Genomic DNA, 21,027 nt, shown 5'->3' with positions numbered 1-21,027 from the left:
TGCCCTCTGCTGACCTCTGCGGGCATTGCACAACATGGGTGCACTTATGTACATGCAGGCAATACACTCATATACAGAAAATTAAAAACAAAACAAAATAAAATAAAATAGTAAAATAAAATAGACCCTACATTCTAACACTCTAGCATATTTCCATGTTCCTTCATTTTTTTTTTTTTTTTTTTTTTTTTTTTCACTATGTAGCTCAGGCTGCCTCCAATTTGCAATCCTCATACCTAGTCTTCTGAGTGTTCAGGCATTTATTTTTGAGAAGTTGGGTAGTATTCTGATACAGAAAACCCAGAGAAATGGGTTGGATTTACTGAGTACATGACCAGCTTTCCATATTCTGCCTAAGAAGCTAGAGAGTGTGGTTTCATGAGAGTGCGTCCTTGGAGCAGACAGTTTTTACTCATTGCTTATTTTATCTGCAGGTTGGACCAAAGAATGCTAATGATTCATTTGATTGATTTTTTTCCATAAAGAGAACACATGGCAGGGTTCAGGAGACTACCTTCACAACATTATCTCTGCCTCCCTTTGTTGAACTTGTCTACTGATCTGTGAGTCTAGGAAAAAAAAATGAGATGGTTTCCTGCAAGATATCCTCCCCAAATTAATGAGAAATGAAACAAAAATAATAAATAGGTTTAAGAATATACTGCTAGTAAATGCAAATATGGACTAATTTAGTATGTTTAATGTTTTGTTATTGAAAAAAATTGAGAATTTTATACATGCATATAAGGTGTTTTGATCAAATCCATGCCCACTCCATCCCCTCCAACTCCTCCCGTATCTCCCTATCACTTTTTCCTGAGCAACTTCGTGTACTCTTACTCCTTATTTTTTCTTATGGGGCTTTTTGCTACTCTAACATTCCCCCCTCTGAAGAGGAAACCCTAAAATCTTTCAGAGATTAGATAAGAGCTCCAAAATACTTTTGACATTTTTGCCCTTTGGAACAGAGTATGTTTCTAAGAGGCCCAAGGTCATTTTTATTTTTGGCCAAGAAACTGGCTACTTTTCTTTGGGGTCTTTTTACCCTAACTGCCTAGTCAAGTCCTACATCCTATTCTTATCATGCCATCCCCTGAAGAGGTTACCCAAATTGCTGATAGGGAATAGGGATGCAGACTGCTCTGGCTTCTTCCATGCTGAACAGGGATGCAGGGTGAGGCAATTGGGGTACCCCTTCAGTGGTTCTATCTAAAATTCTCCCAAATTGCATAACTCTTAACTGTAGGGAGAAAAGAAAGTCTTTGGTGCCTAAGAGACGTAAAGGAGAAGTAAAGGCAAGAGTAGTTAGCATTACAAGTTCTAGGTGGAGAACCAGAAAAAAGTCAGAACAGGGCAAATTTCAAATGTTTGTATCAGAGTGTGCTTTTTAAAGCTGCATTTCATCAATTCTAAGATATACCTTTTACTACATTCTTTTAACTCTTCTAAAATTATGATGCCTCTTACAACAAGTAATTTCTCAACATTGTGGTGATGTTAATCATCAGTCTTCTACACACACAAAATAATGTAGAACCTCACAATTGTATCAGATTCATCAAAACCACAATTCACTGTATTAAGAGGGATAATGAAGAGTCCTAATTCATTATTTTTTTTCTTTTTTCTTCAGCATATATTTATTGCATATAGCACTGGGTGTCATGAGAATACTTTCATACAAGTATATAGTGTACCATGGCATTCTCAATATTATTATTATCATTATTATTATTACTATTGTGTATGAGTGTATTGCCTACATGCATGTAAGTACATCTGTGTTGTGCAATATATGTGGTGGTCAGAGGAAGGCATCAGATACCCTGGAACTGGAGTTATGGATGGTTGTTAGCTGCCATGTGGGTACTAAGATTCAAACCTGGGTCCTCTGCAAGAGCAGCCAGTGGTCTTAACTGCTGAGCCATCTCTCTAGCCCCCTAAATATTATTTTTACATGTTGATCTTCTTTCTAGTATGTTGGGATAGATTTTGGAGATACCATGTTCTCACTTTAGACACTTTTACAGGTTACAACACTGATTGTAGAGCTACAGATTATATACAAAGTCTTTTTAGACCTTTAGCTTACTTCAGAGGTTGGATCTGGGTTTTATTATTTCTAGATTCGGTTTTCACTAGTTTTGAGTAGTAATACATCATAAGCACTGTAAACATTTGACAAAACTTTTTAAAATTTTTCCCATGTATTTGTGTATATTGTGTATATGCTTATGCATATACATGTTCTCATTTGTGCAGCCACATATGTGTGTGCATGAGCACATGTGTGCACATGTCTGTGGAGGCCAGAGGTTGATGTAGGGAGTCTTCCTTAATTGTTTTTCTTTTTTAAAATTTTATTTTTTTTAATTTATGTATGAGTGTTTTGCCTGCATGTATGTAAGTGTACCACGTGTATGCAATGCCCCACAGAGGCCAGAAGAGGGTATCAGATCCACTGGAACTGGAGTTAGGGACAGTTGTTAGCCACCATGGGGATGCTGAGAATTGAACCCAGATCCTCTGGAAGAACATCAAGTGTTCTTAACTGCTGAACCATCTCTCCGGTCCCTTCCTTGATTGCTTTTCACCTTATTCATTGAGGCAGGGTCTCTCAAATGACCCAGAGTGCTCTGATACTGCTAGTATGGCTAGCCAGTTTGCTCCAGAGATCCCTTGTCTCTACCTTTAGAGTACACTGGAATTATAGGTGGACTGCTTATACCCATCCACTATTTATGTGGATTCTGGGGGTCTGAACTCTGGTCTTCACACTTAAGCAACAAGTGCTTTAATCACTGAGCCATGTCCCCAGCCCACAGATTTAATTTGCAGTGAGGCATAGTCTGTCCAGGAACAGAGAGATCCCTGTGCTACTTATCATCCAGGCTCCTCTTCTTGGTCTGAAGTACCTGGGAAACCAAAGTAAAGGTGAGAAGGGGGCTTGATTGCCTAGGAGTCAGGGGTGAAAGGCTATTTTACATTAATGTGGTAAAACTGGGGTGGGCTATCCTTTGATAAATGATTAGAATTAATGAGTGACTTCCTCAGATGAAATTTCTGGTTGTTGCCCAGACAGTGATTACTGTTTCTTGGTGATTCTGAGCGCTTTTACAACAGGAGAGCAGAGACCAGCCGTGCAATCAATGGCTCTAGTTGTTAAAAGAAAGCAACATCAGAGAGATCTCCCTGGTTCCTTCCCCCATCCCCAGTCTAAGAACCAAATGTGAAGTCCAGGCTTTTCAGAGGTACTGCCGACTTGGCGGCCAGGAATTCCCTCTGGATACATAAGTGAGGCTAAGGCCCTTGTTCTGCTATCAGTCCTCTGCAGAGAGATGGACGGTTCCCTAGGATCCTCTCAGAGAGGTGAAGTGGGCTTGCCACCCTGTCTAATACGGTGCGGTGCCTTCACTGGGGGTTCAACTTATGCGACCCCCGCAAAGGCTTCTGCTGGGCACAGCCTCGCGCTGGGGTTTACAAACTCAGTTCTCTTCTTCACACCGCACCACCACCGCTGTAGGGACTTCCCTTACATCACTTCTGCTACGCACAGGCAGGAAGAATGCCAAGGCAAGACGAGATGGGTGGGAAGAGTAGGGGAGCGGCTGGGAGGCAGGACGGGTCTAGAAGCTGCTTTCCTGGGGCTTGAGCGGAGTACAAGTCCGTTCAGTTCCTCCGAGAACTAGGCCCTGCATCTCAGCCTCAGGCCATTCCGTGGGCCCCAGGCCTAGGCTGTGGTCACCATGATCAGAACCACACTGACTACTCCCTGTCTGACACCTTGCGCATTTCTCAGAAGTTTCTTTATTAACTGTCTAACAAGAGTGATTTAAAGGATCAACCTGCCCTTCTATTTCTGCTATTTTCAGCCATTTACTACATATTAAAGCGACTGCTTCTGCTCAGTGCGTCCAAGCACCACTGTCTTACAAGGACCGGCAGTTGCCCAATTACAGAACCTCAAATAAAAGCTACCTAGTTATAAATTAGCCTTTGACAGAAAGGAAGCCTAGTTTAGAAACAACTATAGAACAAATATTGACAGAACTTGGTGATTCATCGAGAAGAAAAAGAAGGCAACATCAAGAGAGGATCTCAAGGTCCTCCCACAGGTGACGGGGTAGATTGGGGTGGCAGTATGGGGTGCCACAGGAATGGGAGAAGTTAGAGAAAGATGAGCTCAATTCAAGGTGACAAAGGAATTATTGTGACGGCTGATGTTTCTAGAATACAGTTTTGGTTTATTAAATGTGTGTTAACAGACGTGAGCTGCTGAAGTTCACACTCAGTATGGCATTCAAAGCTCTTTACAATGTGGACCTAACCTCCCTGTCCCCTTCAATTCTATTTTAGCTGCCTTTTATTTTGCAACGTTGAACTTCTCTCTATGCTGTCTTCCCAAACACTTGAAACTAAAACAGTTTCCCCTAAATCACAGCCTCTGCATTTTCCTTCATGGAACTCAGCAAAATTGTTAAGCTAATCATTTTGTGTAATTTTTTCATACAATTATAATAATAGTGTTAGTTTCCTATGCATTTAGGTACTGCATCTCTTTTGCAGGCATGGGTTTCCCAGCATTTAATATCATCTGACTTACAAATATTTCATGTCCTCAGATTTCTGTATACTTTAGTGCTCACAATTTGCCTATGGCAAAACATCCTTCAAAGAACTAGATGAAGTACCAGTCACAAGTTCTACAAGTCTCCCACAAGGAATTATTTCCTGCCTTCTGTGCATTTCTAAGTCCTCTAGATTCTACTTTTATGCACTAAGTGAGGCAGGCACCCTTAGGGGCAAATTTCTGGATTAACGCACCTTTCAGCTAAAACCTTATGGTACAAACTGAGTATGACTAGAGGTAAACATTTGCCCCATGACCTTAAACTGAGCATGCTCAGGAATGTACTTCTTAATCAAGCATACCTAGGAATGAGCATGCCTAAATGAATGCTCCCTGAATAAACTCCTCAAACTTTCTTTGTTCCAAGAGGGTATTGCTTTGGAAATAATTTCTGAACTCCTCTAGCCTGCTGCAGGTAATAAGTCTTTTTCCATTTTTTCATGTCTTGGCTGTGTCTAATTTGGCTTTGAACTCAGTAAGATGTAAATCCACCGTGTTTAGTTATACTACCAGAGCATGAATCTTGTAGTCAATTTACATGTATTATTTATACTAAATAGAAAATACTTCAAAGTACTACCTCTCCTTTGAGTGCCTGACTCTTATTATTGCTAAATTAGCATACAAAGCAACAGATTTCCTTATGACATTTTTTTCTCTTTTTCTTTCTTTTTTTTTTTTCTTGAGAACTCACTCTTATGCTAGTAGATCCAGGTGAGCTAATGCTCCAAGGTTCTGGGACCTTGATTACAGAAATCTATAGGCCTTTATAGAGCTTTCTATATCATTTCTTTAACAGGTACAGCGTTGGTCAGTTTAGACTATAACCTACATGATTTCAACACAAATGTCTATGTATCTATAAGCCATTACAGGAAATTCCTTAAACAGTGTGCTTACAGGAAACAGTTCAAGCAAGGGTTAAGACATTCTTAGCTGTGCAATATACTGTTTGCACCAATACAACGGGTAACAGACATTTCACCAGATGACCGTGGAATTTGCTTCTGGCCCCTTTGTGTTCACCAGGCTAGCTTTACCTTCTCTGTCAGTGTAGCTAAGTAGTTAATAGGAAGGCATTGTACAGTATAGAAAAGTACAAGAGTCAGCCATAAGAAAATGATCTCAGACACACAAGGTGCAACATTAAATGCATGGGTGTGTTTCTGTTCCTCTTCAATGTGTACTGTAAAGCCAGGGTAGGGCTCAGCCCTCTAGCCTCTCCCCTAAGTTTTCCTTCCAGGGCTGAGATTCACCAGTAGAGGAAAATGGACCCAGGGCAGATGTGTAACTCAGAGATAGTGTTTCTCATATGCAATAACCTGGGTTTTATCTCCAGTTAAAAAACAAAATAAAATTTAAAAAACCCAAGTACTTCACAGATTCAGTTTATTACTTCATTGAGCAGGGAGACTCTAAAAGTGATCAGAGACTTCCGTGGAAGGGCAGAACACCTGGTTATACAGCTAATGGCTCTAGGGCAGGTACAGAGGAAGGGTGGACCTCAGCAAAGCCTTGGGGGAACTTGAGCAGTCTCAGGGAGGTGAGCAGACCTGGCCTTGTCTAGGAGGCTCTGAGAGGCTGCTCTACCAACCAAGGTAGGGGCTCTGCTGTGCTTCAGGCCTTATCTGTGTGGTCCATGTGAATACAAGCAAAGGTACTGGGGAGGTGCTCTCCCCATGCTTACCCATCATTTTTCCTGTGTTCTGCTCCCAAGACTACACTGTCAGGAGCCTCTAAAGTGACAGCTGGGGACACAAACTTGCTCTGAGGGACAGACTGGGAACTCAGAAGCTTAAGAAAAGATGTTCTATTGGTCATGGTCACTCAGGACAATTCAAGAGAATCAGCTGCCTTGGAAAGGGGTCCAAGGGACCCGATGGCTCTCTCTAAACATGTATCCTGTAACTCCCTTGGGTATATCTACCTCAGAATATAACAGTTATGGCTTCATTTTTTTTTAAAGTAAAACACAAAGGTAACAAAAAACTGGACAAAGTATTGGGCCCTGGGGAGACCAATTCCTGGAGACCTGAGGACACTAGGAAGAGCCGTCACAGGAGGCATCATGGCAAGGTGTGGCAAGACAACCCATGAGGCCCTCAATGTTCCCTTTCCTGGTATGCATATTCCAGTGTAGTCCTGCTTTCTCTCTTATGACATTTTCATACATACTGAGTTTTTTTCAATTTTCTCTTTGCTTTATTTAGTCTTTCATATGTGTATTTCTACATGAATTTATTTTATTGCATCTTTCCCAGTATCTCTGCACAAAGAAGGATTCATTATAAGGAGCCAATAATGTTTTCTTATTTCAATATCATCATTTCAACGATCTTATGCATTTTGTTACCCAAAACATTAATTATTCTTGATGGTATCTGGTCCGCTGTATAGTATGCTTATATACATAGTTTTGGTTGGTGTCTCTGCTTACCCCTCTCCCTCATCTTCCTGCTTCTCATTCTCATTTATATACTTTCACCCTGGTGTTCCCTGGTCCACTTTCATATCATGTGCATTCTGTTATCCCACCTACCTGCTTCTTAAAGCATCTTTTCCCCCTCTCATGGGCTTCTGTCTAGCTTCCTGACCTTTACCCACACTCCCACATATATATGCACATATATAAACTAGAAGTTAAGATCTTTATATGAGAGCGAATATGTAGTATTCATCTTTATAAACTTGAGTTACCTCACTTAATATGATTCACAATCCCACCCATTTTCCCAAAAGTTCCATTTTTCTTTATAACTGAATAAAATTCCATTGTGTAGATGTACCACATTTTCATTCGTCTTTCATCTGTTGATGAACTAGATGCAGGTTGATTCCACTTCCTTGTTGCTATGACTAGAGCAGCTATAAATATGGCTGTGCAAGCATCTCTGGTAGGATAAAGAGTCCTGTGGGTATGTGTTCAGGGGAGGTATAGCTGGGTCATATGGTCGCCCTATTTTTAGTTTTTTAAAAAAATATTTTTTACGTGTTTGGGTGTTTTCCTTGCAGGTATCTATGTGCATCATGTATGTGCCTGGTGCCTGCAGAGGCCAGAAGAGGACATCAGACCTTCTGGCACTGTAGTTATAGGTTGTGAACTGCTGTGGAGGTGCTGGGAACTGAACGTGGGCCTCTGTAAGAGCAGCAAGTACTCTTAACCACTGAGCTATCTCTTCAGTCCCTTATTTTTAGGTTTTTTAAGAAACCTCCACACTGATTTCCATAGTGGCTACATCAATCTACACCCCACCAACAGTGAATAAGGGCTCCTCTTTCCCCACATCTTCACCCTGACTATAATTTTAAGGCCCTGCTATCTGTCATCACCTTGATATACCAAAGGCTAGCTGAAAATTTCAAGAAATGCACTTGAGAAATCAACTAAAAGTATTTGTTATCTAGGCAAGAAATGAGAACAAGAACTAAGGTAGAGGGAAATGGAAAGTTGGAAGCTGATTAAGAGACATTTATGAGGTAAATTGGGAAGTCAATAATCAAATGGATGAAACTGGAAAGCTGGGTTGTAAGACACAAAGGTTTGTAGTCTGGGAGCCTAAGTGGATGAGTGTAATTAAGGAAAAGACATTTTAGAGTTGAAGAAAAACATCATGCTTTGAGGACATGGTTGGCTTGAGTAAAGAGCAAAGCTAGAGTCACACAGAGATAAGATGTTCTGGGCTGTCAAGATGGCTTAGCAGGTAAAGGCACTTGGTGCCAAACCTCTAAACCTGAGTTCAATCCTTAGGACCCACATGGTACATGTGGCCCTGTAGCCTGTTTGTACACACACACACACACACACACACACACACACACACACCAAAGGTAAATGTCATTTTTTTAAAAAGAGACCTTCCTTTCCCTGGTGGCATTAAAGCAGTGATATAATGCCCTGTTCAGATTCTTTACAACACAGGAGGAATTAGGACTAGTGTGCATGATTGAAACTGCAGCTTTAAATCATGTATATAATTGTGCTTGAAATAGAACCCAGGGTCTTATTCATGTACTCTACCACTGAAGCTGCCCCAGGCTGAGCTATGCTAAACTAGGTCTTATTCATGTACTCTACATCCCCAACTTGCTGACTAATGTTGGACAAGTTCTTATGTATTATTTATTCCTTAATTTTTCTGTGAGTAGAACTAAGGAATAATCAGTATTGTCATTGTTGTAAGGATTAACTGAGATGGTACATGACAAAATGTATTTATACATCAGATTCAACAAATATGTGTAGAATGGATGATAAATGACAGCCCAGGAAACATCAGATGTCAGAGATACAAAGGCAGTCATTTTGGAAAATTGTTTAAGGACTTCAAGACCTTTGAACTCCTTCTGCTCCCCACATGACCTGTAGAATGGGCACAAACTTCCATCTTGCTGTTCTTGGCCCATATTTCTTCATCAAGGTTTCCACATATCTCTTTTTTAAGTTCATAAATACTTCATACTTGGAACTGTTGAGACATTTTGAGAGCTGAGGTTACCCCTAGCAGCAAACAGAAAGTCAGCTATGAAGCAGCAAGAATGCCAAGCAATTGAATATCTGATCGTTTCACTTTTCCCACATCCCTTGTTCTTTTCTAGAATTGTATTTCATTAATCTGTTGGCTTAATGAAGCTGTATGTATAACAGTTGTGTCTTCTGATGTTCCTTCAATGGTTCTTCCTACATTTGAAATGCCACAACTGGCATCATGATGTGGATTAAAGCAGCTGCCGCGGATCAACCCTGCAACACAGGTCTTTCATCATGTGTTTTATTCTGTCTCTCACAATGACTTCATCTCCAAACAACTGTCCATTTTGGTGGACAGCATTTTTCAGTCATAAAATTGTCAACTCATTTTGAGGTCTTACTAAATCCAGAAAATCAAGAGATCGTTCAGTTGACCCAATACACGAATGAGCGATTTTAAAGGGAGTTGACAAGATCAACATAGGTTGGTCTTGAAAATAAAATGTTTTGGGGCTGGAGGAATAGCTCAGTGGTAGAACATTTTTTTTTCTCTTGCCATACAGTTTTGTCTGGAACTTACACTATCATTAGCATTCGGAACTTAGATCTTTGTTCCTGGTCAGAATTTGGTGGTGGTCCTTTAAATTTTTCTGAGGTCCTTATTTGCTAATATATCGGATGCATTGCATTTCTTACTGAATTCTACTGATCGCTGCCATTTCCACAGCCGTGGGAGAAGGAAATGCTGCCTTTACTCTCCGTTTGTGTGATGGCCACTGCTTGCTAGTTGCATTAACCGTTTTTCTGTGCTTTATGTTAAATCCTTTACCTTGGTTCACTGCATATGCTGGGCTTTGAGTCACTTTTCTCCTGGACCTGCCGGAGTTCCCAGGGCAGGGGTAGGATGCTCACCAGATGGCTCCCCAGGCACTCTAATGGGTGCGATCACAGCCCCTTAGCGCTTAGTAGGCAAAGCCGCCTTACAGAGAGGCTGGAACCATCAGGATTCGCATCTTTTCGCTTTATTTTGTAGATAGGGTCTTGCTGTGTAACCCATGTTGGCCTCCAACTAGTCATCCTCCTGCCTAAACCCCCCAAATGCTGAGAGTAAGGGCCTCGGTCGCCACATTTTACCTCTTGACGCTTCTGTTCTGAGGCTGCACTTCCAAATTTCTCCGCCATGGGGCGCCCGTCAGCCGGCGTCTGCACGTTTAGCTAGGTGATAGGCAGCAGCCAGAGAGCTACCTGCGGTCTCCCAGGTAACCACTTTTACTTTCGACTGCAGACGTTGTCCGGGTTGGCTGGAACCTTCTTTTCCATCTCGTGATCTGTATAGGCTTGTGCAAGATGGGGGCGTGAATGTCTTTCTCTCACAACACAGGAGTGTTCTGAAGTCCAGCGTTCTGTGACCTGATTCAGGAAGATTCCTGGGGGGAGGTGGCACTAGGAGGAACCTCGGGGCTGGAATGACCGGAGCTCAGAGCTTCAGGGACCCTGCTGAAGAGCCGGGCACGCAGCAAGGCCAGGTGTCTGGAGTCGCCGAGCTGGAGTTGGAAGTGGCGTTCCGAGGGCCGCCGACTGCGGCTGCTGGGCAGCGTCTCCTCCAGGGCGAGACCACAGCGAAAAATGAGTCGGAGGCGGAGGGCTCCCGACGGAGCGGCCGGGCCAGGAGCAAGCTGCGCTGGTTCACCACTGTGGTTCTGTACGCCGCCTTCCTTGGGCTGGTGAGAGCTGAGGCTGCAACCCTCCCAGGCTGGGGCTTGAGCAAGCCTCCGGCCGGGAACCTGCCCTTCCCAGCTGGACTCTCACCTTCGCTCTCTGCACTTTTGTGTGATCTTAGGCACTTCCGTATTATCAGCCAGCTCGTGGGTGCAATTCTAATCACAGAGGGTTATTGTCCAGGCAAAACCGATTGTCCTAATATATTTTCCAGCTGGAGCAAATTTCCATGCATTGCCTGGGTCTGTAGCCACTGCTCTCTAAACTATAGATTATTGCACAATAAACCTACTTTTTTTTTGCATTTCCATTTCCTGGCAGCCTGACTGAATTCGGCCAGTCACTAGGTTTTGCAAACAGGAAATAGGCCCAAGAGGAAAGTGACTTTTTTTAGGTCAGAAAGGTGGTTAGGTGGTAGAACCAGGAACACGGGCTTACTCTGTCCTCAATCCTATTTAAATCAACCTTGCAGACCTTTAAATGTTTTTCTTAGAGCCAAGTGCAATGGTAGAAGTGACTTTTGCCAATCCCTGTGCAAGTTATGGAAGATTTCCCCTTATTTGATATTTGTAATCTGGGGGAGTTGGGAGGTAGCGTTCCCTCAACAGAGTCGCTTCTGGTCACTTAGCATCTCAAAAACTTTGACCCTGAATTGTTTTAGATTGGGAGGGGGGGTAGGGGAAATATCTGAGAAAGATCTTCTCAGATGCTTGGTGAGGCAGGGCTATAAGTTCTAGGCTTCAAGTGTGTTAAAAAAAACCGGTGCTCCGGCTCTACTCTGCTCACTTTGGCCCTTGGGGCACATTCTGCTTTAGAGATCGGCCTGCCTCTGCCTCCTGAGTGCTGGGATTAAAGGCATGCACCCACCATGCCTGGTTTAAGACTCAATTGTTGTTGAAATGTAAATTAATTAGAAATATTTTTTCTTAAAGAGCCCAAGGAATTTCATCTAAAACTCAACTAGTAAGTACTCTTAGTTCTTTATAACACCTATTTTCAAAGGAAAGGTTAAATTTTAGCACTTTTGCCCCCTTCCCCCCAAAATCAAGAAACTGAGCAGCAAGAAAACCAGCAAAGGTTCAGAGAGCTCCACCCAGGAACATGGCAGGTAGTATCTATTGCCAGACATAGCTTTACAGAAATAGCTTGACTGGTTACAACTTATTTCTGGGGAGATTGCAGCCTGTGATGGGGCTGTATGCTTGGCTGTTCAGCTACATGTCCCAAGAATGAACTCAAGTGGCAGTTTATTGACATATTAAGGTAGATTACCGTTCCCTAAACACAGAGACAGCTTTGGGCTATATTTAACTATTTCTCCTCTTTTTAACCAGCCTCCCAAATTCTGAGTGACTGAAACCTTAAGCACTAAAAATCATTTTCTGTCACCAACCACCACAGTTGACTGATTTGGTCTAAACATAGTATCACAATTCATAAGGGCAGATTAATTGTATTATTATGCTTTCCTCACATTCCTGCTTACCATGGCCTAGCAGATCAAAGAGAATGTTCTACTTTTCCTTTGGGGTTAAGGTGGCTGGAATAACATGGAGCAGCATTGGCTATAGTGATATTGTTTCCTGATTTGGGGCCATTAGCCTAAAAATCTAGCAGTTCCTGGGCTAGTTGTTTTGTTTGCTACAGTATTAGCTCTTGGTCTAGCCTCCACAGTTCAGGTATTTTCCTGAAAGGAAAGGATCAGAACAGCAGGTAATTGTGGGGAAAAGTTTTCACAGTGACAGAGCAGTCTTGATTCATGAGTTTACACACCTAAGATGTTCTCTGTTTCTTGGGAGAAACATTTGTGGTCAGGTTTACTGTAAGGTACCTAAAAGATGTAGACATTCAAGAGTATTGAGTGATGTTGATCTAGGACTGAGGCCTCTGTTGTTTTGCCGCAAAGCAAAACCTGAACTCTTGCAACAGACTCAGATGTAGTCACATAAATGACTGATTATAAAAGACCAGCTCTTTAGAATCTAGATCATGAGAGTTCAGGCCATTGTCAGCTAGTGGTTATGAGGGCTTCTTTTACCTACTGAAATAGACTTTGGGTAATGCATTAAAGCCTCCACTTTATGAGTCATGTGGGACTTGATGCAAATGAAAGATTCTCGAGGCTCTGTCACAGGGGTGCAGCCTTGCAGTGACTATTTCACAAGGGCTCAGTCTTTACTCTCCAGTAGGAATGGATCCAGTTGCAATCAACTGGAAATACCTGTGACTGAAGCAATCCAGTCAATTCAGGAGCTTGGCTTAATGCCACTGTGTTTGTGATCCCTTATTTAGTTGTTATACAACTGTGCAGTGAAACAAGTACTACAATTGCTGGAGGTCTCTCCAGGAATGACCCGTGAGGAAAATGTGTTTTATAATAACTAGCTACTGTTACAGGGTCAGCGTTTCTATATAGGAAGGCTTCTTACACCTAGAAAATCAGCACTGAAAGTGGCAGGTGAATGAAATCCACCTGAAAGTGTTCCAACCATTCAGGAGTTGCTGCACTATTACTTGAGATTTTTATTATCCTACCAAAGTGATGAGTTTGATAAATGGCTATAAGTCATTTGTGCAATTTTTTAGAAGTTACCCATCAATGTTTTGTTATCATTTGGATCATTTTACCTTTTCCACACTGAGTCTTGGAGTACAGAGCTTTTCTTTTCTTTCTTTTTTTTTCCTTTGGAATTGAAGTTTTGCAATTTTCATACAATGGAACTTGATGGTATTTAGATAGCTTCCCCTATCCGCACCTTCCCTTATTGCCCAATTGGATGTACTGTACTGTATATAAGAAGGCCTATAGAGTCTAATGTCCTCCAGTGTGGGTCCATCCACTGAAGCCTGCTTAATCTACCAAGAGTCCCATCTTTGAAAGAGACTATCTGTGCCTCTCCCAGTAGTCATCAGTTACCAAAATTTCCTTAGGTTGTGTTGTGGTTTCTTACCCACTTCCCCATGTCTACGCTGGGATTTTTGTCTGTTTTGAACTTGCAAGGGACTTGTGCATGCTGTCACCATTGTTGTGAGTTTATATGAGTTAACTGACCAGCTGTTTGAAAAACTTTCCTTGTGGTCATCCACCCCCTTTGGCTCTTGGAATCCTTCCACCCTCTCTTCTACAATGATCCCTGAGCCTTAGGAGGAAGAAGTTTGATATAGGTGTCTTATTCAGGGATAAGCATAGAGTGCAGAGCTTTTGATATTAGAAGTTTTAAAGACTCAGCAAACACCAGGCAGCCATCAAGCTCTCCCTGAACCCAGTGCTGATTTTAGCAATGGAGTCTAAATACCAATTTTGTTTTTCCACTTCAAGTGCCTAAAACTGTTTATTGACTAGGTTATGACAAGTAATTTGACTTGGATCAGGCTTGGGGGCTCACCATTGTTACATAGCTCAACAGCTTCACTACTGGCTGACTTAGCATGAAAATCTGCCAAGTCATTCCTTTGTGTTAATTCCTGTGATTGATATTGAGTTTAACATCTATTCACATTTATAAGCCGCTTTGTCTCTTCACTAGAATTATGAGAATTTTTAGTCATTCCAATGGAATGTCCCTAAAATTACCATAATTCTGTCCTTAGAATCTTTCCACAATTGTCCTCTACACTAAACCTATAAAGGAAAGTACCCCAGTAAACAGCCATCAATGACAAAGCTTAAAATAGCCATGATTAGAAATCTGATGAAAATTCATTATAATAGTGAAACATTTGACAAGTTGGCTATTTCTGTTGCATACAACGTTTACTTTATTGAACTGGACCTTACTCTGCTGTCCATGTTGGCCAGAACTCCTAGGCTTAATCGATCCTCCCTTCCCAGCCTCCTGATTACTTAGGCTTACACATGTGGGCCACTGTGGCAGGCTTTTGCATACAACATTTAAAACTAACAAGCAGATGTATGACTGATGGTGTTATACTAGGACTGTTATATTTACATGAATTTCATGCCATTTCTGAAACACCCATAAAAATATAGCTCAAAGAATTTTTTTTTTTTTTTGGTCTTTTTGAGACAGGGTCTCTCCCTGCAGCCCCAGCTATCCTGGAACTCACTATGTAGACCAGGCTGGCTTTGAACTCACAGAGATCCACCTGCCTCTGCCTCCCAAGTCCTGGGATTAAAGGAGTGAGCCACCACTCCTGGCTCACTAAAAGAAATTTTAATATTACTTATTTGACCATGCTTTCCATGTTATTTATCAAACAAGTTAATTTACTATTTCTTTATTTATAAGGAGAATTATCTTTTTGAAATATTCCAAGTTTCTACCTGGAAAACTCCAAATTAATATTAATTCAAGGTTAAGAACAGACCTAATTTATTTTTTTTCTCTTCCCCCAGCTCCTCCCCCTCAGAACAGACCTAATTTAATTTGAAGAAATCCATTAAAAATATGAAAGATTTGCCTGTGGTGCATGCCTTTAGTTCTAGCACTTGGGAGGCAGAGGCAGACAGATCTCTGAAAGATCATGGCTAGGGTAGTCTACATAGCGAATTCCAGGCCAGCTGGGACTACAGGGAGACCCTGTCAAAAAAAATAAAAAATTTTAAATATTTGATCAAAATAAAATCACATATCATAGTGAACAATAGTCTTCCATGTATCCATTTTTCCTCTGATAAAATATCTTCATACTTTATTGCTTTCCATACTAAAAACACATTTTCCTTGTACAGTTGCATAAAAGGTTTTTTCTTTTACTAGAAAAATAATTTCTAGTAACCTTATTTTCATGATTAAAATTTTAATCTTTAATGACCTTAGTTTCCACCAATAATAGGAAATAAGCCATTGTTAATGTCACACCAGTCATATGTAGGATACTAAATCTATGAATCGTAACTTCTAGAAGAAGCATATGCCTTTCATAGGATAACCTATCAGTGTGGCACAGACATCTTCATTAACATTTCCAGTATCTTTAGTCTTTGCAATGAGAAACTATAGAGGCAAGATTTTATCACTGGTCCCTTGGCCCATCCCCTCCCTTAAGATTGCTTGTACAGATATCTCTCAGCCCTAACTATACATTCTCGATGATATGAATGGCAAGATATTCTGGCACAGAAGGAACATCCTTTATACAGAATCTTATCTGACATGTTTCATTCACTATAAACAATTATGCCTAGGATGCTTATTAAGATGAGACATCAAGTGGCTAGACATCATAAGCCATTTTCTTTGAAATAAAATTTCAAAATAATTTAGGCTATAAGTAAGTTTAATTTACAGTAACCCTAAGTAGAAAAATACGTGAATCTGTATATATTTAATGGTGAAAGTTCTTTAAAGATATGCCAGTTTTATGGGGTTAGAGAGATGCCTCAGTAGTTAAAAGCACTGACTGCTCTTGCAGAAGACTGGGTTTGAATCCCAGCACCCACATGATGGATAACAGCCATCCATAACTCTCAGTTCCAGGGGATCTGACACCCTCTTCTGTCCTCTACAGGCACTGCATGACATGGGTATGGGTACACTTGCACATATGTAGACAATACACTCATATGCATAAAAATAAAAACAAAGTTTTTTAAATTAAAAAAAGATATTCCTGTTTTAATTAAGCTAACAATATTCTTATTAACCAGACTACTCAATATTTTGAAAGATTCATTTGTAAAATACCATTTTCTTTCTTTTTTTTTTTTCTTTTCATTCTTTTTTTTAAATTTTCTTTTTTGGTCCTTTAGAAACAGGGTCTCCCAGTTGGCCTGGAATTCACTATGTAGACCAGGAGGCTGCCCTTGAACACAGAGATCTGCCTGCCTCTGCCTCCCAAGTGCTGGGATTAAAGGCATGTGTCACCACACCTGGCTTGTAAAGTACTATTAAATAAAAGCCTTTTATCATAGGGGCTGGAGAGATGGTTTCGCAGTTAAGAGCACTGACTGCTCTTGGAGTGGACCTGGGTTCAAGTCCCAGAACATGGTGGCTAACAACTATCTGTAATTCCAGTTCCAGGGGATCTGAAACCCTCTTGTGGCCTCTATGGGCACTGCACAACACAGGTGCACTTATACTCATGCAGGCAAAACACTCATACACATGAAATAAAAATAAATGAATCAAAAACTTTGGAAAAAAGGTCTGTCAGGTATGGTGGCACATGCCTTTAATCCCAGCACTCAGAAGATAGAGGCAAGTGGATCTCTGTGAGATAGAGGCCAGCCTGGTCTACAAAGTGAGTTACAGGCCAGCTGGGGCTACAAGGAGACCTTGTCTCCAAAAAATCCTAAATAAATAAATATATAAAAAGTCTCTTATCATTTATATTACACAGATACATCCAGAGATACATCAACATATGAACAGAAACAGATATTAAACCATTCATTTTAAAAGTCTGGGCATGTACCAGGTAAAATAATGCAAAACTCATTAATGTATTAAAGTATATGTAGGTCCAGGGTGTGGGTATGTAGCTTAGTGGTAGACCATTTTCTTGGCATGTTTAAAGTCTTGGGTTCAATCCCCAGCATTGCAAAATCCAACAAAGAACCCTATATAGTATCTGGCTCAAGTTGTTTTCTGACCAATGGAAATTTCCTGCCTAGGAAACTTAAACTATTATTTGTAGAAAAGACATACTTTTTTTCCTGTGGCCTGTGCAAGTAATCATTATAAAGAGTTCTTTGATTCATTTACAATTTTAGATGTTTCTGAGGGCCAATTAAATAATGCATCCCATTAATCTTGTGGTGCTTTGGAGCCTTGCTTTTCAGATGCCCCTCCCAAGTGAACAATTTGAGCTAAGTAAGTTCTATGTTCTGAGTAAGTTTCCCCAATTCTGCCCACTCTGGGTCTATGGTGATCTTAGTGAGAGTAACTCATTTTTCATAGAATACACAGTTTCTGGGCCCATAATTTTTGTGAATAAAGTTAGCAGCTGTCTCAGAAAGTGGACTCCCAAACTCCTAGAGTTCCAGACTCCTTATATTTTTGAAAATATCAGAGCCCTCTGATTGGATACTGTCTAGTGAATTAAAGTCATTGATTATTTCATACTGTTATGGTCACTGGAGGTCTAGTTCCAATCATACATCTGATGCTAAAATGTTTAATTTAGCAAGAACTTGAGCAAACACATAATTCATGAGTTGGGCAGCTCCCAGAGCCAATGAAAGTAGACTACTACACCCAGCAGTGTGAGAAGAAAATATAAACAGAACAAGGAAGTGATATGCAGGAGCTGTGATTGATTCAGCTTGAACTTTGTCTTATTTGTACATACTTGCACATCGTATAGCCCATGGGATGAGCTATTTACTGTGAGAAAGAAACCAGCTACTTTTCTTTGGAGTCTTTTTAACCTAACTGCCTAGCCCATTTCTACCTCCTATTCTTATCTCACAATCCTCTGAAGAGGGAATTGGGATGCAGACCACTCTGGCTTCTTCCATGATGAACAGGGACCCAGGGTAAAGCAATTGGGGTACCCTCTCAGTGGGTCTATCCAAAAGACTCCCAATTGCATAACTCTTAACTATAAGGGAAAAAAGAAAGTCATTGACTGGTGCCTAGGAGATGTGAAGGAGAAGTAAAGGCAAGAGTAGTTAGCATTACAAGTTCTAGACAGGGAACCAGAAAAAGTCAGAACATGGCAAATTTCAAATGTCCAAATCAAAGTCCATTGGAATTTCTTGATGAGGGCTTCCAAAAACCATCCATCTACTGAATTCCTCCTCTTTTTCCTTTTGGCTGCCAAGGCTGGACTCAAGAGTGATGAACTTGGGATTTGTTGTCAGGCACTTTGATAGCTGTTGGAGTAGCTAGAATCAGTTTTAAAGTTTTAAAATGAAGAGAAACTCTCAGGGTCTATGGCTCTTGTAATATTAGTATAATCATTACTATAGGCCTTAAAATAACTCTCTGCTTTGTAACCTACTCCTCCCAAGATAAGTATACATTATCTTGTTTGTAAATAAAGTCTTCATCTTTTCACATTTCAGGGGATGACTGTTGCCATACTGGGACCAACATTTCAAGATTTGGCAAAAAATGTGAATCAGAATATCAGCAGTCTTTCAGAAATATTTGTGGGTCGTGCCTTTGGATATTTGAGTGGCTCTGTGATTGGTGGAGTTCTTTTCGACTGTATGAATCGGTTTTTACTTTTAGGTAGGTAAACATCAATTTTTGCTTCTCTGTGCCTGTCAATGAATTCACATCTTCTCTGAAAATATGAAAGCACAGCCTGCAGATGGCTGACAGCAGAACTGGGAAGTGTGTGGGTGTCCTCCCTGGCAGCTGGGCTTCCATGGTTCCTGCTCTTACCTCCACAGCTGCAGGGAATTTGTACTGAGCCCTCTGGAAACTTAAGTATTTCTCAGCTACGTGTGTCAGCAATCCTGAGTCACCATAATTTAGGCTCCACTCCAGGGTCACATACTGGTTATCCATAAAGCTCTGCTTATCTGGGTATAGGGCAGGGTTCCCAGGGCCACAGGAGTCAGAATGAACTACTGAAACCCAGCCAGGTACTGTGGACTCTGGGTTGAACATAAAGGGCAGAGGATGGTGGGTGAACAGAGATAGGTTCCATGTCAGTGATGAACCTAGATTGTTCTTCCACACCCCAGAAAAAATGAAAGCTCTTAAAATACTCTTTGTTGAATAAATTGATATGTTTACAGAATATTAAATTCACATAATACCTTTGGAAGCAAAGAAAATAATTTATAGTTGATGAACATGTAAACAACACCTCTCATTTCCAAAGTGAGTTCAAGGAATATATGTATACATGTTATTTTGAGGGGAGAAGGGTGGCGTCTTGAGAATCCAGCTCAAGGCCTTGTGCATTCTAATCATGTACTCTATTATTGGGTGATAAACTGAGCCCCTACCAATTTATTCAAAAGATTTTTTATTATTTCATTTTAATTGTGGGGGGGCATGTAGAAGTCAGAGATCAACAACAGGTAACCTCCTCAGTCATCCTCCACCTTATTTATTTATTTATTTATTTATTTATTGTCTTTTTGAGACAGGGTCTCCCTGTAGCCCCAGCTAGCTTGGAACTCACTATGTAGACCAGGTTGGCCTTGAACTCACAGAGTTCCACCTGCCTCTGCTTCCTGAGTGCTGGGATAAAAGGTTTGTGCCACCACACCCAGCTTCCACCTTTTTTTTTTAATATTTTATTTTTATAAAGAATTTATTTATGGAGGTACTAGCAGACAGCCTGACAGGGTGGATTTCCATGGGGGTAGCTGCTCAGAGTGCAGCAGACCACCAGAGTGCCGGTTTCTGGCCTCCCTCTGGCCTCCAACTACCAGAGGGCCTGAGAACCCAGGGGACAGCCTGACAGCCCCCAGGTCCTGCCTCCACGTGGTGGTGAGGTTCCCCTAATTGTGCCATATCATCCACCTACCTGGGATTTTGTGAGGCCCTTCCCAAGGCCCCAGGACAGATCTGGCTTTGGTAGGCTAAGGCTGGGATCTCAGCAGACCACCAGAGAGTGCTGAGTTCTGGCCCCCCTCTGACCTCCCTCTGGCATAGGGTTGACAATGCACAGGACTGCCTGAAAGAGCCTGGATCCTGCCTCCATGTGGTGAAGGAAGCCTGAGTATACCTGACTGGAACCTGAATTGGGCTTCTGTGGGTACTCCTGAGTAGCTGATCTGAAGCCATTAGTTCCCTCCAAAATAAACCTGAGAGAACCTGAACCCTGTACCAACCAGATTTACATAACCAATAAAAAAAGGATCTAGGCACCCAGATAATACAAACAGAAGCATATTTCAACTTAATTCTCATCAGAACAATAAATAAAAGAAATTCACATGCCAAAATCACAACGAAAGAATAATAAAATGGATACCCCAAACACTATGTCCCTACCAAAGCCCACCAATTCTGTAGAAGAGTTCTACAAGGAGAACCCCCTAGAGATAACCAAGGACACTGAATTTAAAAGAACACTCATAAACATGATCAAGGAATTCAAGGAGTTTAAAGAACACACGAACAAACAAATCAAAGAGCTAAAAGAAGATAGAGATAAACTTCTGAATGAATTCACAAAAGAGATAGAAACATTGAGGAAAACTCAGGCAGAAATAAAGAAGGAAGTGCAAAACTCAATAAGCCAACTTGAAACAATAGGGGAAAGCCTCACAGAATGAATGAAACAGAAAACAAACAGAATATCAACACTGGAGGATAAAGTTGAAGAACTGGACCAC

General features: G+C 41.1%; 1 pseudogene; it reads left to right on the top strand.

Annotated features, from left to right (window-relative positions):
* The first annotated feature begins 8,440 nt into the window (after positions 1-8,440).
* The window catches only part of LOC103749575, a 24,501-nt pseudogene continuing 11,914 nt past the window's right edge, over positions 8,441-21,027 (top strand).

This window comes from Nannospalax galili, unplaced genomic scaffold (genome assembly GCF_000622305.1).
Source record: "Nannospalax galili isolate Female #2095 unplaced genomic scaffold, S.galili_v1.0 scaffold646, whole genome shotgun sequence".
NCBI classification, from domain to species: domain Eukaryota; kingdom Metazoa; phylum Chordata; class Mammalia; order Rodentia; family Spalacidae; genus Nannospalax; species Nannospalax galili.
The sequence above is the reverse complement of the archived record's forward strand: the minus strand, read 5'-3'. Positions and strand labels throughout refer to the sequence as shown.